The sequence below is a fragment of the Anopheles gambiae genome, chromosome 2 (genome assembly GCF_943734735.2).
Source record: "Anopheles gambiae chromosome 2, idAnoGambNW_F1_1, whole genome shotgun sequence".
In the NCBI taxonomy this organism is placed as follows: domain Eukaryota; kingdom Metazoa; phylum Arthropoda; class Insecta; order Diptera; family Culicidae; genus Anopheles; species Anopheles gambiae.
In genome coordinates this window covers 14,446,224-14,460,645 of record NC_064601.1, presented here as the reverse complement: position 1 = coordinate 14,460,645, position 14,422 = coordinate 14,446,224, and the positions used below count along the sequence as shown (strand labels likewise).

General features: G+C 48.6%; 1 protein-coding gene across 1 annotated transcript in view; it reads right to left on the bottom strand.

Moving 5' to 3' along the window:
* The window catches only part of LOC5667621 (uncharacterized), a 29,429-nt gene extending 18,475 nt beyond the window's left edge, over positions 1–10,954 (bottom strand). Inside the window, exon 1 of the mRNA XM_061647325.1 lies at positions 10,289–10,954. The gene's annotated coding sequence lies outside the window, so the exon portion shown is untranslated. The remainder of the gene's footprint in view (positions 1–10,288) is intronic.
* Between the last annotated feature and the right edge of the window lie 3,468 nt (positions 10,955–14,422).

Genomic DNA, 14,422 nt, shown 5'->3' with positions numbered 1-14,422 from the left:
GGGCCGGCCCGGGGAGGTTAACAAGCGACCGGCACTGTGCCGTATGATTACACGTGCGTCATACGCGAGGGCGACCTTTCCACTGCCGCCGTGATCCACTGACATGGAGAGCGTCACGGGATCACGGTCTCCCCCTTTTTCCCCCCATCCATGAGGCCGCGCTCCCGTAGAGAACGATTTATTTTTAGCTGCAATGCGGCGGATGCTGCTCTACCCACGAGGAAAAAAGAGCGAAAGACACGAGGCACGAGATAGCGGCCACTGGTCGGAAGGCAAGGAGGCGCACACGGGGGGCGCGTTCCGTTAAACGCGCAGCGAACGGGCGCACAACGATGGAGCGAAATGGTACGGCGCAAAAATCGCACTCACAAGATTGGCAGCATACGTAGAGGAAGCGATAGATAAACGTAGCAAAAGGTAGAAAACTGCACAATGGTTCCTGAGTGTATGTGTGTGTGTGTGTGTGTGTTGCCAGGAGAAAAGATGAGAAGGAATGGGGTGGGTGGTAAGATAAACACAAACACGATTTTTAGCCGTCCAAACGAAATTATACCCTATCTTGTACCTTGTCCCTGACCTGAATGCATATAATCAAACCACAATCGCGGGGCAAATTCTTCGCATCCCCCCTTCTATTTTTCCCCGATATCATTTGGCACGCCATTGCACGCGGTCGCGAACATTTCCTGTCTGCCACCGGGCCGCTGCAAACGAGCGTGCGAAACACGGTGTGTGTGTGTGTGTGTGTTTGTATGTGTGCTTGTGTGTGTGCATGATTGTCCGGCACGATAGTAGGCTGGGGCCGATGGTGGTCGCAGCAGAAGGATGGTGCGCGCGAATGCGGCCAAATAAGTACAAACGACTTAAACGCCGGTAAACGAGACGAACCCGGCTTTTCTCTATACGGCAGAAATATGAAATTTTCAGCCATAAAGGAGGTTCATTCATTATTATTATTATTATTATTATTATGGTTTACATTGACTATATAAAAGTTTTTAGGGCTTTCTTTTTTCTCCTGTAGCTGTTTCTCCTCCTCCTACGAGCTGTTTTTGAATTTCATGATTGGAGGGTTGCAAACTGCGGGTGCTGTTTGGTGGGTGTGTTTAAGTTGCTTCCGCTGTTCAGTGCTATTTTTTTGCGCTTGCTTCACTACAAAAGCACCCAAAAGAATGCGCTATAAGTAGACTTTTCCTTCCCGCATTTTTTGTTGCTGCTGCTGCTGGTGTGCCTAGTTTAGTTTAATGCCGCACGGGAGTTCGCTGATCGGTAAAATGTTTCCATGATATTCTATCATTACTGCGAGCCGGCTCTTTTGTTTCCCTGCGTGCGAGTTTTTATCTTCTTCTTCCTTGCTCACTACAGTGGTTGTAATGTACTTAAACGTCTCTCTTTTTTTGCACTCCAACAGACTGCAGACTGATTGCTTAACTCTCTTTTTTTTCTCACCACCCCCTTTGGTTTACGCACGGGGGCAGGCAGGCAGGCAAATTGGATATGATCGAGATTGGCTATTCGATTCAATCTTTACCACGGCCGAGAGGTCGTACGCCGATAGGACTTGGTGATCGTGGTAGTAGTCGTCGTCGTCGTTGCGGCAGACGATCGTTTGCGCTCCGCTGGTGGTGCTGTTCATCAACATTTCACCATTAATTAATCATTGCACGTATCTACACCGTGTAGCGCGGTGACGGGTTTCCCTGTGGTTCTGTCCCATGCCCACGGCATCTCGGTGGGGGCACCCAGGGAGCAAGATGACGACCTGTGAACAGGTAATTTCTTTTTTTATCCATCATTTTCTCTCCACCACTTCCCGCTGGTCCACTCAAGAACGAACGGCTCAGAATGTCCGAACCGGGCGACGCTACATTCCTGCCAGCTTCAGGAGTGTTGTGCTGTTGTTTCACTTCACCTGCCAGGGCGTGTGCGCTAAGTGAACCGGTCCACGCTTGATGTGGAAAGACCAGGGAGAGTAGAGGAGGAAAAACAGCGTGTAAGATTCGCCCCGAACGGTCGCCACTTTGCGCTGGCGAATGGTAAACATTGCGGTAGGCTATCCCCGGGACAGGCGTATCACATGACTGCGACACGGTCCCCTTTCCAGCCGGCCCGCCTCTGGCTCTCTCTCTAGTCTCTGGCTCAATTCGTATAATTTAGATCCTCGAGCACGATCTAATATAGATTTTCCCCCCGGTGCACTCAGTGCCATGGTTGTGAGCGAGTGAGCGAGACAAACCGACCAACCAGCCCCATCCAGTGCAGATCGTGAGAGCCGTCTTGGTGCGGAATAAATTTATCCGGCGCAAGAATCCGCTACCTGGGCTACAGGAAATGGGCAATCGATCTCGCTATCTGCACCACATAGCACCAGCCGCAAGCCGGCGCGCACAAACACCGGGCGGCACCAACAACAGCGCCGTACTTGCGCGGCATCGTTTCAAAACTGCGCGCGCGCACCTGCACCATTCTCGGGCAATCAAACGGAGGTGATCTTCCACGGGCCCGTTCACATGGTTGCAGGGGAGGGTACCCCGGGTTGGTAGAATCGGTGGTCGTAAAAATTCCTAATGTATCTCGGAAACGTTACGCGAGCGTTAGACATCTTCTGGCGTGCTAAAAGCTACAGTTTCGTGGTGCTCGCCAATCACCACCTCTTTCACTATCGCTTCGAAACAGCATGCAACGGTTGGGGATGCAAGGGAAGGATAGAGCGTAAAAGGGGGGAAGTCTGTTTAACATTCCCGCACTTTCTACCAGCCCGTGGTGGTTGGTGCGCTAGAGTGTCGCGTCGCTTTACGGCCGCTAATTTCAGCCGCTTTGTCAGTCGTTTTTAAGCTCTGCCCTGTCCCCCCTGTCCACTGGGTTGCCCGAGCAGAAAACATGAATTAGACAAGACCCCTTCCACGCGCTTGTCCGCTTTGGAAAGGCGGAGAGTAAAAGGATTAGGACGTGGAAAGAGTTGTTTCAATAAAATCGTTTACAGCGAGCCACACTTTCCTGTCACTATCGGTAATCTCGCACTGGAACGCCTTTATGGGGCAAAGGAATGCTCAACTGATAGGCTAATCGCTCTGCTCGAAGGAACATGTGCATTTTGTGCGGGTTGTAAGCGGTATTGTTTAAGTGAGTGCCAGCTGGTTCCATTTACAAGCGATCGATTAGATCGTTTGGAGCATGCAAATTGTCATACACTCTACGGACGTCGGAATGGCGTCCTTTGAAGATACTGCATACTTTTCGAAGATAAGGAATTAAAAGTATCAGTAAATCTTAGTCAACAGCGATAAATGCACAATAATATAGGAAGAGTTATATACAAGGGCAGTATTGATTCAACCATATGAACAAGAGTATCATACAAAATTATATTGTTAAATGTAACAGAGCAGAGCTTCTATTAAATCAAATTAATTTTTTAACGATATCCCATCAAAAACCAATTAAAAACTGCCATTTTATTGATGTTTATTTATCCTTTAAATTAATGTTTATGCACATGTGTTAACCATGCACACCAAGGTCACTGCGCACACCAAGGTCATCAACGTGTTGAGCCTGACCGAGCCGACCGCTGCCATCATCAATCAACGTAAAACAAACTAACAAATCGACGCGCGGGAATAAACCGCACGTCTCAATTACAGACGCAGAGGGGAGAGGCGGATGGCAATATAAATCTATGCTTTATGATTCCGCTTCAGCTACCCGTACGGGCCCGCACTAAAGCTCCAATTAGCACCGCGGCTAAACGAAACCTAATTAGTGCCGCGGCTCTGCTTCAGGTGTGAAAACGAACGTGACGGATGCGTGAGGAGCCGAACCTCGACAGCCTTCCGTTTAATGCCACCGGGCAGCGAAACATAACATGTCGTGAAATATGAAATCCAAAGGCCTGGACTCCGGGCTCCGAGAAAACCCCTACGTTCAACCAGGCTAAAGGGGCACGCAGCGTCTTAGCCGTCGTTAAACACGATCGCTTTTGCGTGGAGCGAAATTTTTTGGTACAAAAATTTAGAAAGTGTACAACCGTTTTTACCCCCTCCTCGCCTTCCGATGTCTATCCCAGTGTCCGGGGAAAAAACGGATCGGGCTGGTGTGGAAATTTTATCCCGTTCGACGCGATTGCCCCAAAGTTTGGCAAACCGAACCTGGCATAACCAACAACACAACGTCTTGTCACGAACCAAAGCGGGGATGTTATCATGCCGATGACATTATCCTATGACAGGTGATCTCAAACCGTGATGTATGCGGTTTGCGATTTTTAAAGTGGTCCAGCGGTTTGGGGATGAACAAAAAGTATCGCGACCTTGCTCTGCGAGCAGGTGTTGTTGTGTTGTGCGTTGAAGCAGTGTTGTTCCGCGATACGATCTTGCACCGGCCGTAATGTACACCACCGGCAATTTTGCCTTAACGGGACCGTGCACCGTGTGTCGGGCGGCTTAATGTTGAGGCGGTGTTTAATTGAGTGGACAAAGGTTTGATTAATTCCTATCCGGTGCATAAATCTTCGCCTGCGAAAGATATACGATAAGGCATTGGCACGCTAGCCCGAAGATGGTCTGTTTATCTGGCTAATTGAACGAAATTAATCTGCCTGAAAGGGGGTAGTTATGGGATGATAAAGTACATCATTTGGCGGTTGTTTTTTTTTTTTGTAGTAATGGCATTGAAGCGTAATGTAGTCGGAATGACGATCTTTCTTTGTACGTTCAGCTAGCTGCAAAACGGTAAGAGGAATGCATAAAAGATATTAGGAATATTTTGTTACGATTCAACCTATCTGGATGGTAAATCTGTCTTCGGGGGTAATTAGAGCGGCAAATCATTTCGATAACATTAATCACGTGTGATTTGCGCGTAGGAAAGGAAAGACTCAAAACAACAAACCTGATCTACGCTAACGTTTATAGGAGGAATATTTTAGGAATAGAAGGAACATAACATTGTAAATTAAATTATCTAAAAATATCGTTCTTCTGACGTCATAATCATCAGCCTCCATTTATATTACCCACACAGTACAACAACAGTAATTTATTGAGCAATTTGTACAATATATAACTTTAACCTTTCAAAGCACCGAACGACACATTCCCGGTAACAAAGGTGCCATAATCTTCCGGCATTAAAATGAACAAACAAGGTTAATTTGTTCGCGGCCGCCAATCTGTCCAATATGCAACACATTACATTCCATTGCGGCGGTTTCCGTTAATCGGGAGCTCACCGGGCAATGCAATCTCACTTACCGAATTATAACCATTTTCCGGTTTGCTGGTCGGATTTGTATTTCAGGTACGGTTTTGGTATTGCAAGCAGTATTGTGTATTGTTTCCACTGCCGCCGGTGCCGTATGCTCCGCTTCCTTCCATTTAAGCAGCAGCTCACTTTCGGCGGGCGACACCGTGGAAAGTGAGCCGATTAATGAGCTCTTCTCTACGACCGGGCCAAAAAGGAAGGCGCGCAGCAGCAACAAAAGCAGTTTATCGCCTCGTTAACGGTGTTACTTTCGGTGTACGGTGTGTTTCGAGGGAAAAAAACGGGGGCAAAAACCAATTTCCATTCATATGCAACCGCGCACGGGCGCGTGGCACGGTTGGCTGGTTGGTGGTCGGCGCAAAGGCGTTCCGTAAGAAGCAGCGAAGCCAGCTTAGCCAGGTACGCAGCACGTACAATGCGGCGCGGATCTTATCGGATTGCATCGTAAGTACAAGCGAAAAAGTGGCAATAGGGTCAGCGTCTGAAACCGAGTTGGATACGTGTGTTTGTGTGATAAGCCATTCAGCCGTTTTCAGGATTGCAATTCGGAAAGTCCGGCTGAGACGTTCTTTAAAGGCCACCAATCGCTTGGAACGGGGAAGGGAAACCGGAGCGTACAGTTTTCACCTGCCCGATTGCATTCAGAGGCCTTATTTGCTTGTCCCAAATCGACCACCGTCCCAGCGTGTGGCTGTGCCGAGGCTTTAATAGCTTTGTTCGCTGCCGATCTCGCCAATCAAAAACAAATCCCATTGTCTGTGGTAAATCACCCTTCTTCCCCCCAAAAAGGGGCATCATAGTCAGGAGGATCCGGCACCTCCAGCAGGTTAGTAACTCATTAATTTTTGCACCTAATATTATCGCTTTTTCACTCCCTTTTTTTGTGTGGACTTTCGCTTCCAATCACTATATGGAGCATGGCGATGAAATTACTATTTTCTTAAGGCAGCAGCCGATCCGTTCGTAAGTCAAGGTCTTCTCGCTCGCGTTCAGGGCTTGTGCGTCATCATCCATCTTCAGTTCAGGGGGTTCAGGGTTGGTTCGGTTTCGGGTAATTTATTTTTCCCCTAACACAAACCACTGGTGGTGGTGTGAAAACATTTTTAAAAACGTAAATCTCCCAAGCCCAAGGCGAAAACAAACGAGCGATCTAATCAGGTTGGCGCACATTTGCGGTTCGATTTCGTTTCCTGATTTGAAATTCACACTCGCAAATTAGACTGCACAAGGGTGGGAGAACGTTGTTGTTTTTTTGTTTTTTTTTGTTGTTGTTTCAGTTGGGAGTGCGAGAAATGGGATTGATTTCTCTTTCCCCCTCCCGGCTAAAGTGGTAAATATATTTCGCTTCAGCGCGCTTCGATTCGTTTTGTTGACTAATTTTGGAGTGGAATAGGAATGGGCGGCTGGGTTTTTTCGTTTTTTTTACGCTTTCTTGTGTTGGTTCCCGTTGCTAATGTGACAGTTTTGATGACGGTATCATCCAGTATCGTCACGTCGGGCTGGTCAGTCCTGGGTTGTAGCGCAGCTAGCACTACTAACGGGATCTACCACCACCTGCTGTCTTACCAGGCCGAGACTGTACGCTACATAGCGTTAAGCGACGAACCCGATTAAAGCGTGACATCTTCGCCGTGGCCTGATTGTACTGCCTACCGAGCAATCCCGCAACGCGTGCAAATTTAATCGCGTCTGGCTGTTGATCACACAACGATCGAAGGTATTGCCAGAATCGAAGTTCGGAGCCCTGTCGATTAATTGAGCTATGATGGATGAAATTAATCGATCGTACCACGGCGCAGATAACACCTGTGGCGAGTGACTGGAGCTGGAGCGTCCCGAAATTATGAACAGGGTTCAATTGGGAATGAGATTCAAATCGATTCCCTTTTTTGGACCCGGGGAAGATGATGCTGCGGGTCTTTTTGGCACACTCTGTCTGTGCTAAACCTTTGCTAGCGTACGAGGTACACAAGGTCTGCCTCTGGTTGCGTCGTTGGAGCACGATTGCGCAAGCCACAAGAAACGATCGCGTACAAGAAGCAAGCAGCGAATGACATGGATGGATGCAAGGAGAGCAGAATAAGAACGGAGAAGAAATACACTTTAAAAAAACTATAGGAAACCCGCTCCTCAGCACCAGCCAGCAACGGGACGGATGCGACACAATAACTCGAGAACCACAGAAACCAGTTTTAATTTAATCGTTTTTGGATGGACCCCTTGACTGGGGCCGCGCTTGGGAATGCTGGCACCCTGTGCTTCACCAGCTCTTTTCCCCCCTAGAGCTCATTCCTCTTCTGCTTCTCCTCTGCTGTGTGCTTAGAGCTGCTGCTGGTCAAGTTCGTCCTGGTTCGAATGCGCGGGGTCATTTAACTGCTCGGTACAGATTTCAGCAGGCGCACAGCAGCGTTGGCTCATTATTTTGTGGTCATCGAGCATCCTCAGTTGATGTCTTGTTTTTTTTTTTTGTTGCACCCCTCAAAGACCCAGTGGACAGTTTGGTGGAAAAACGATGGGCTGTTCCTTTTTGTCACATTATCACGCATCCACCAGACCAGTTCCCAAGTCCAACGCTCTCCGAAGTTTCTGTCCGCTGTGTTCTGTGACTTAAGATTGCAGTGTTTTCCTGCCCCCCTCTTTTATTCCCAGTCCCCGTCCGCTTGAGAGTTATCCGTTCGCGTTTTATTTTTATCGCCTTCTTCGCTGAAGTGTTGCAAAACAGGACGTCGAGACGTCTTGCGAAAGGGGGGCCTTTTTTCCAGAACCTTGACCGTCGTTCCACGGGCAAGGTCATTCGCGCAGCTGCCTTGGCGCGCGAGGACGTTAATTAATATTTTGCGCCGCCAAGATCGAGTGGCATCGATCGATCCCGTGCGCGTGGTGCGAGAACGGAAAAAAGGGTCGATTCAATGTTGCTTGTTTTTGTTGTTGCTGCTGTGCTTCTTATGAACGTGTGCAGAAGATACGTCGCGGAGCTGAAAGCGTGACGATTTACTAAACACTGCCGATCTGTCAAACAACGGGGAGTGGCGATCTGTCAGACGTTTGGATGTGACGATCGACTGCAGATGACACTTCGTGACGAGCAGCAGTACGTAAGCAGATGCTGCACTGATTACAGTTGGGATGTACGCCCATCTTGCCGAGTCTGAAAACCACGTCGATAAAGTTCTTAATGAAGCCCATATTTATCATTTATCTGGACCGTGAATCGCGGCTGAGTGTGTGGTTCTGCTTAAGAGAGAAAGAAAGAAAAAAAAACAAACAAAACCACACCCTTAATGGTGCGTTAATGAGCTAATTCATATGCGTGCCAAAAATCCTTATCGCTTCAGCCAACCTGATCCGATCACTACATGGGCGCATGCATGTGTGTGCTTAATTTTCGCTGATCACCAACAATCACCTTAGCCCAGGCAGAGCGCGTTAAAAGCGATTCCGTGACCAACGTCGTCGTCGTGGTCGCTCTGTTGTTTGCGATGTGATCTTGGGCGTCCGTGTCGTTAACCCTACGGCCAGCAGGGAAAAAAGCAGGATTCGTGCCCCGCCCTTTCGCCAGTGCTGTATCCCTCCCCATTCCTTTGGAGGCCCAGAAGTGCAATTTTTGGACGGGTTGGTACGTGTGTGTGTGTGTGTGTCTGGGGACTCTTGTGCGCCAATCAACACGAAATAAAGGGAGGAAGACATAAAGTACTGCGTGTGTGTATGTGTGTGTGTGTGCCGGTTGAGAGGCTGTTCGCTTCGGGGACTTGGCCGTTGTCGAGTGGCGAAATATGGCAGGACGGATCGGATACAAGACAAATTATAAGAATCGCTTCTCTTGGATGCGCGCATAACAAAACCTCATCCCTTTGGTTCGATCTTTTCCCAGACCATCCTGACCATATTCACGGCGCGCGCGCGCGCGCGCTCGAGACTGTTTTGCCCAGTTCAATGCCCTGGCGACTCCGTTCCTTCCGTTGCGAGATTGTACGTGTGATCGGGGCGATATGCTTCAATGACCTTGGGCAGTTTGGCGATGGCCGTGAGAGGCATTCTGCCCGCAGGCATCTCCCGTACCCCAGCGATTCAGCCCGTTCCCGCAAGATCGATCGATCGACCGACCGGCCAGCGGGTAAAGCACGCTCGAGCCTGCTGAATCCAACGCCGCGGGCAAGAGCCACAGGTTTTGTTGTTTAGCTAAACACTCCCTGCCCACCGAAAAACGGTTGCCAAAGCGGGGTGGTAGTTGTTCTTGTCGGTTGTGGGAGGTAAGGAGATAACAAAAGTAAAGCTATAAGAACACCGATAGCCGAGCCATCCCGGGGAAGGCGGTTCTCTGTTGCGTAAAGTTGCCGCTGCGAGGGGCAAACAAACGCGAGCAGCAAGGGTGGAGATGGGAGCAATCGAACAGCGCACACCCACAAAGTACGTACGGCTTCTGGCTCGAAAAATCATCTAACGGCACTTCCGTGCCGTACAATGTAGCCGGATCGATTCCAGCATCTCTAGTAGCGCGCGTGTACCTTCTTCACTTCCCCAATCATTTTGCGCCCCGCTGCTGTATTTCGTTATTGTTTCCTTCTAGTGCACGTTGCTGGAGCAGACACACACAAAAAAACACATCAAAATCATCCCCTAAAGCAAGTAGCCGATCATCGTTTCTCTCGATCAGGAACTAAAACCAAAATACACACTCACACACAAAAAACAACGGCGATTGATGATTGGAATAGATCTTCAATTCAATTCCCCGAAAAAAACTAAATGTACCCTCTCTTGCGCCCCGAACGTCCGGTGTGTAACTTTCTTTGGCAAAACTACACACTGCCAAACCCCCAGCCCGTTGCGTATAAAAGCCAGCAAAACAACAACACTTACAGTTCGCAAGCAACTCATCTGTATGCTCCCTCCCGAAGGCTTTACTTTTCCAACAAAGGCACCACCATTATTAACCCCCATTTCGAGACACACTTCCCCCGCGGGTGGGTTTATCTAACGCGGTGGGAAGGGGTTGTACAGGTAAAGTAAATACAGTATCACATACCACTTGATCGATTCCGGTCGGATTGATGCTAATGTTGCAAAAATATGCTGCTGCTGCTGCTGCTATCTGCGCCGATCTGCCTCTCCCGTTGGAGTTGGATGCAAATTTGCCCTCCTCCGAAGCGGGCTTGCCTCGCCGGGCCGGATGCTGTGTCACCGATTCACCGACGCGTTTGACCCGCACACCACGCGGTAATGGACACACTGGCACACTGGACTGGTGCGGACGAACGAACGGCCGAACAAAAACTGGCACGGACGCACGCGAGACCACGATTACTCAACGCGCGCGCGGTTGGTGATCACTGTGCCACAATTATGTCTCGCTCGCCTGTCCCGGGGATGCGCTACCTGGCTTACACCGCACACCGATACGACCCGATTCTCATGCACCGACACACACGCAAACGCACATACGCACTTTGGGGAACACGCACGCCAAGAACGGGATCGAGCAGATGTCTCCGATGGGCGATGGAAATGGGAAGCGTCGGCGAAGTAACAGCCGAGACTCTGGGCGTACTACTGCGTACGAATCTGTCACCGAACGAATCCGAACGAACCTTTCAGGCTGGAGGCTGCGCTGCGCACGTTACTACAACGACGGCTTTCTTTGCGTCTGCACCGCTTGATGGACGGAAGTGAAATGATCGCTCGCATCACCCGGCCGGTCGGTAATATAGCAGCGGGCCTCGTGTGTTTTCGCACCGCTGGTGCCGCCGGCGCTCCGGCGCTCACTCTTCGGTTCGGCACGGGGAGACAGGGTACGGCGGCAGGCTGGTTGGGCGTTTCGCTGGTGAGCTCCAGATCTTCCGCGAGCGAACGATCGAGACCCGTCGATCGGTTCGTTCTTGGCGCATCTCGCGGTTTTGGCTCTCGCTCGCGTCTTTCACCATCATTTAAGCTAACTGCGCTTTGGGGTGGGTTTTTGTTCGCTCTCTTTCTGACTCCCCCCCCCCCTTCCCCCTAGAGGGGCTCTCCTTGGTGTTTCGTAAGACGGTAGGGAGGTAGGGGTAGCTGGCTTCTTCTTGTTTGATTGGCGATTTTTTTTGTGTGTTTGCTCCCCGTTTCCATGCTTTACATTCTCCCCAGTTGCTATTTGTTTTAACGCAAACTCTCAGCTGATCGGACGCCTTTTTGGCAGCGTGAACAGTGAAAAGCTTTCAGGTAAGTATGAGAAATTGCATGATCGCGTATGATGTCTATTACAAAGAGCTGGTCAGTTTTTTGTCTTTTTTTTCGTCGGTAAATATTACAAAACTTCTTCCCCAAACGGTAACGCTCAACGGACATACGAAGGTGCAAATACACTTCGAAAAAGTAATTATTTTTTTCCATTTGCAACACAAAATACCAAACGAGGTATGACAAGGCTCTGTCATACGTAGCGTCCTTGCAGCACAGTCTCAGTTAATGGTGTTGATGCGCATTTTTTTGTTACAGTGACACCGCGATTGCTTAATTATTTTTGATTCTATTTGCAAACCGCTGTAAACTGGAGCTTAAGTGTGCGTAATTAGTGGGATAGATGAATTGGCTTCCCCCTTCTTTTTTTTCGACAGTTCTCTATCTCTCTTTCCCAACCACTAATTGCGTCCTTCATCTCCATTCTAACGGAAGATGAGCTCATTTCGGGCGATGGAACGCGGTCGTGCATTGTGGCGAAGGGTACATCATCTTGCTAGTTATTTTCAATGTTTATCCTCACTCTTTTCGTTGACGTTCATTCATTTTGACGGTGTTGTTTCAACGTGATAAAGAGAAGAGACGGAATGTGCGGGATGTGGGAGAATGTAATGAATGATGATAAAGTCAAATCTAATTAGCAACCCTGAAGTGAAGCGCAGTTAGGCGTGTTATCGTGGTACACATTACATTTGTATAACTGCACTAACGCAGGTGCTTGTTGTGATGTTTGTAATAAACATTTCTATCAAATGGCACGTGATGGCGATAATAATAAAGATAATTTCATGTGCACCGATTCATTTTAAGTGTGAGTTATAAGATTTTCGAAAAGATTTATCGTCGAGAGTTCGGGTTCGTCGCTTGTAAAAGTAAAGTCATACGAATCTTTCGATTATTTCGTACGTTGATGTAGAACATTCCATACTAAATTGTTCTTGTTGATTGTTGCTAATGAGTTTATCAACAACAAAAGGTTTCCGTCCACAAAAATTTGAAGTTTTTCCTACAGTCTCAATGATCGTCGCATAATATTCAAATAAATAGTTTTAAAATATACTGCTTAACGGTTGGGCACTTTCTCACCGAGGCTATGACAGATACAATTCTACACAAAACGTGTTTCGGTATTGTTTGAGCCTAAACATCAAAACAATGCCTTTAACGAGCCTTTTTCTTATCATCGCGATTCTTTCGGATGCTTAACCATCTCCGAACAGCATGGTCACATCTTTAACCTCAAAAAAAGAGAATGCGAACCTTAGAATAAGCACAATTGCTAGCAGTTTCGGCATTCGAGTGCTATAAAAAATCATTTTGCAAATAAAAACCATCATCACACGCTCAACACCATCCCGAATAGTGGACCGTCCTAAGCAAGGCGCACATTCCTGCTCAAACATAAATCTCTCCTCACATAAATTTCCCCTTTTATATCCTTCCCCAGGCCGGCAAAGGTAGTATGCTGCTACACTTTACCACACAAACATTCTTATCCCACCGGCACGATCTACTTTGATGTGCAAAAATAGCATAAAATCGCAGTGAACCGCACGCGCAAAATCATTGCCCCCAAAAAAACAAACAAAATACAGCACCAGTTTACTTTACCCTGCAACGACAGTTCCAGCTATTGTGCAAAACCCTTTGCCCTATTTCTCTATCCCGCCCGCGGATGGACCAGTTCACGGGTTTAACCCCAAAATGGCGATCACCTGCCGCGTCAAGTCAAGCAGGGTGATCAAAACTCTCAACCCGCCACTTCGCGGTGCGATTGCTCTCGATAGTTTCAGTTTCATTTGCACACCACACCCCGCCCGAAAACTGCACAATGACAAATCTAAATTTCAATGAAGCGAAGGTGGAAAAGTTTTCCCTTCCACATACAGAATGGGGGTGAAAGAAGAGGAAGAAGAAAAAAGAGCGATTTCAGATGCCCGGCCAGATTCATGGGAAGCGCAATGACCGGCGCAGGCGTGAAGGTTCGGGGTGAGAGACAGCAAGAACCACGGCCACAATGGGTCCGACCCGGTCAGACGAAGACTGACACCCTCCAAAAATCAACCATTACCAGTGGTCGCTTTTACCCACGGTCACATTTAGAAGTATCAGCGGAAATCACTCAAAACGTAGCCAAACGTAGGCCGGACTTTGGTTGCTGACGCCACCTGTGCTGCTGCTGGTTGTGCGCGGTACCGAGCCTGCAGCCTATCGCCGAAAAGCCGAAAAGCAAAAAAACCCCGGCCACCCCATTCCACAATACCGACGCGGGACGACGGTTGGAAAACTGGACCGCGCCAGCCAAGTGCCACAGTGTGTGGACCGGTGAATTGTGAAAGCATTCCAAAACGGAAATAATGCATTTTTTCCGGAATTCATTATCGTTCCAGAGTGGGCCCCCGCCCGATTTTGTGTGCCTTTGGCCGTTTGGTGGTGGTGGTGGTGATGATGATCTTGTTCCAAACCGCCCAAACACCCTGCCCTGCTGCTTTTGGACGGCTAACTGTCTGTCGGCGGGCTGGTTAACGGAGCAAATTTGCGCATTTCGTATGCCCCCGGTGGGACGTCACTTAAACGGAAGGAAGCAAATGTGCCGCGAAACAAAGATGGCAAAGGGGGGGGGGGGGTGCAAGGAAGGGCTGGAGCCACAGCCGGTTGATGAGGTTGGAAGTGCAAAGCAAAAACAACCACCATCACCACCAGCACACAACAAGACACTTAGCGGGAGGGAAAGCAAATGAAGAACGCAAGTGTTGAGTGGAATTGTTGCAAAAAAAAAAAAAACAACAAAACAACACACAACTCAACGCATAGCCATTTTAACCACTAAGCACACACACACACACGCACACAGTTAAATCGACGATTTTTCCCTGGCTGAGCCGCAAACTGAGCCCAAAAAACTGAGCAGCAAAAAACGCACGAGAGGAAAATAATCGGACTGCCTGTA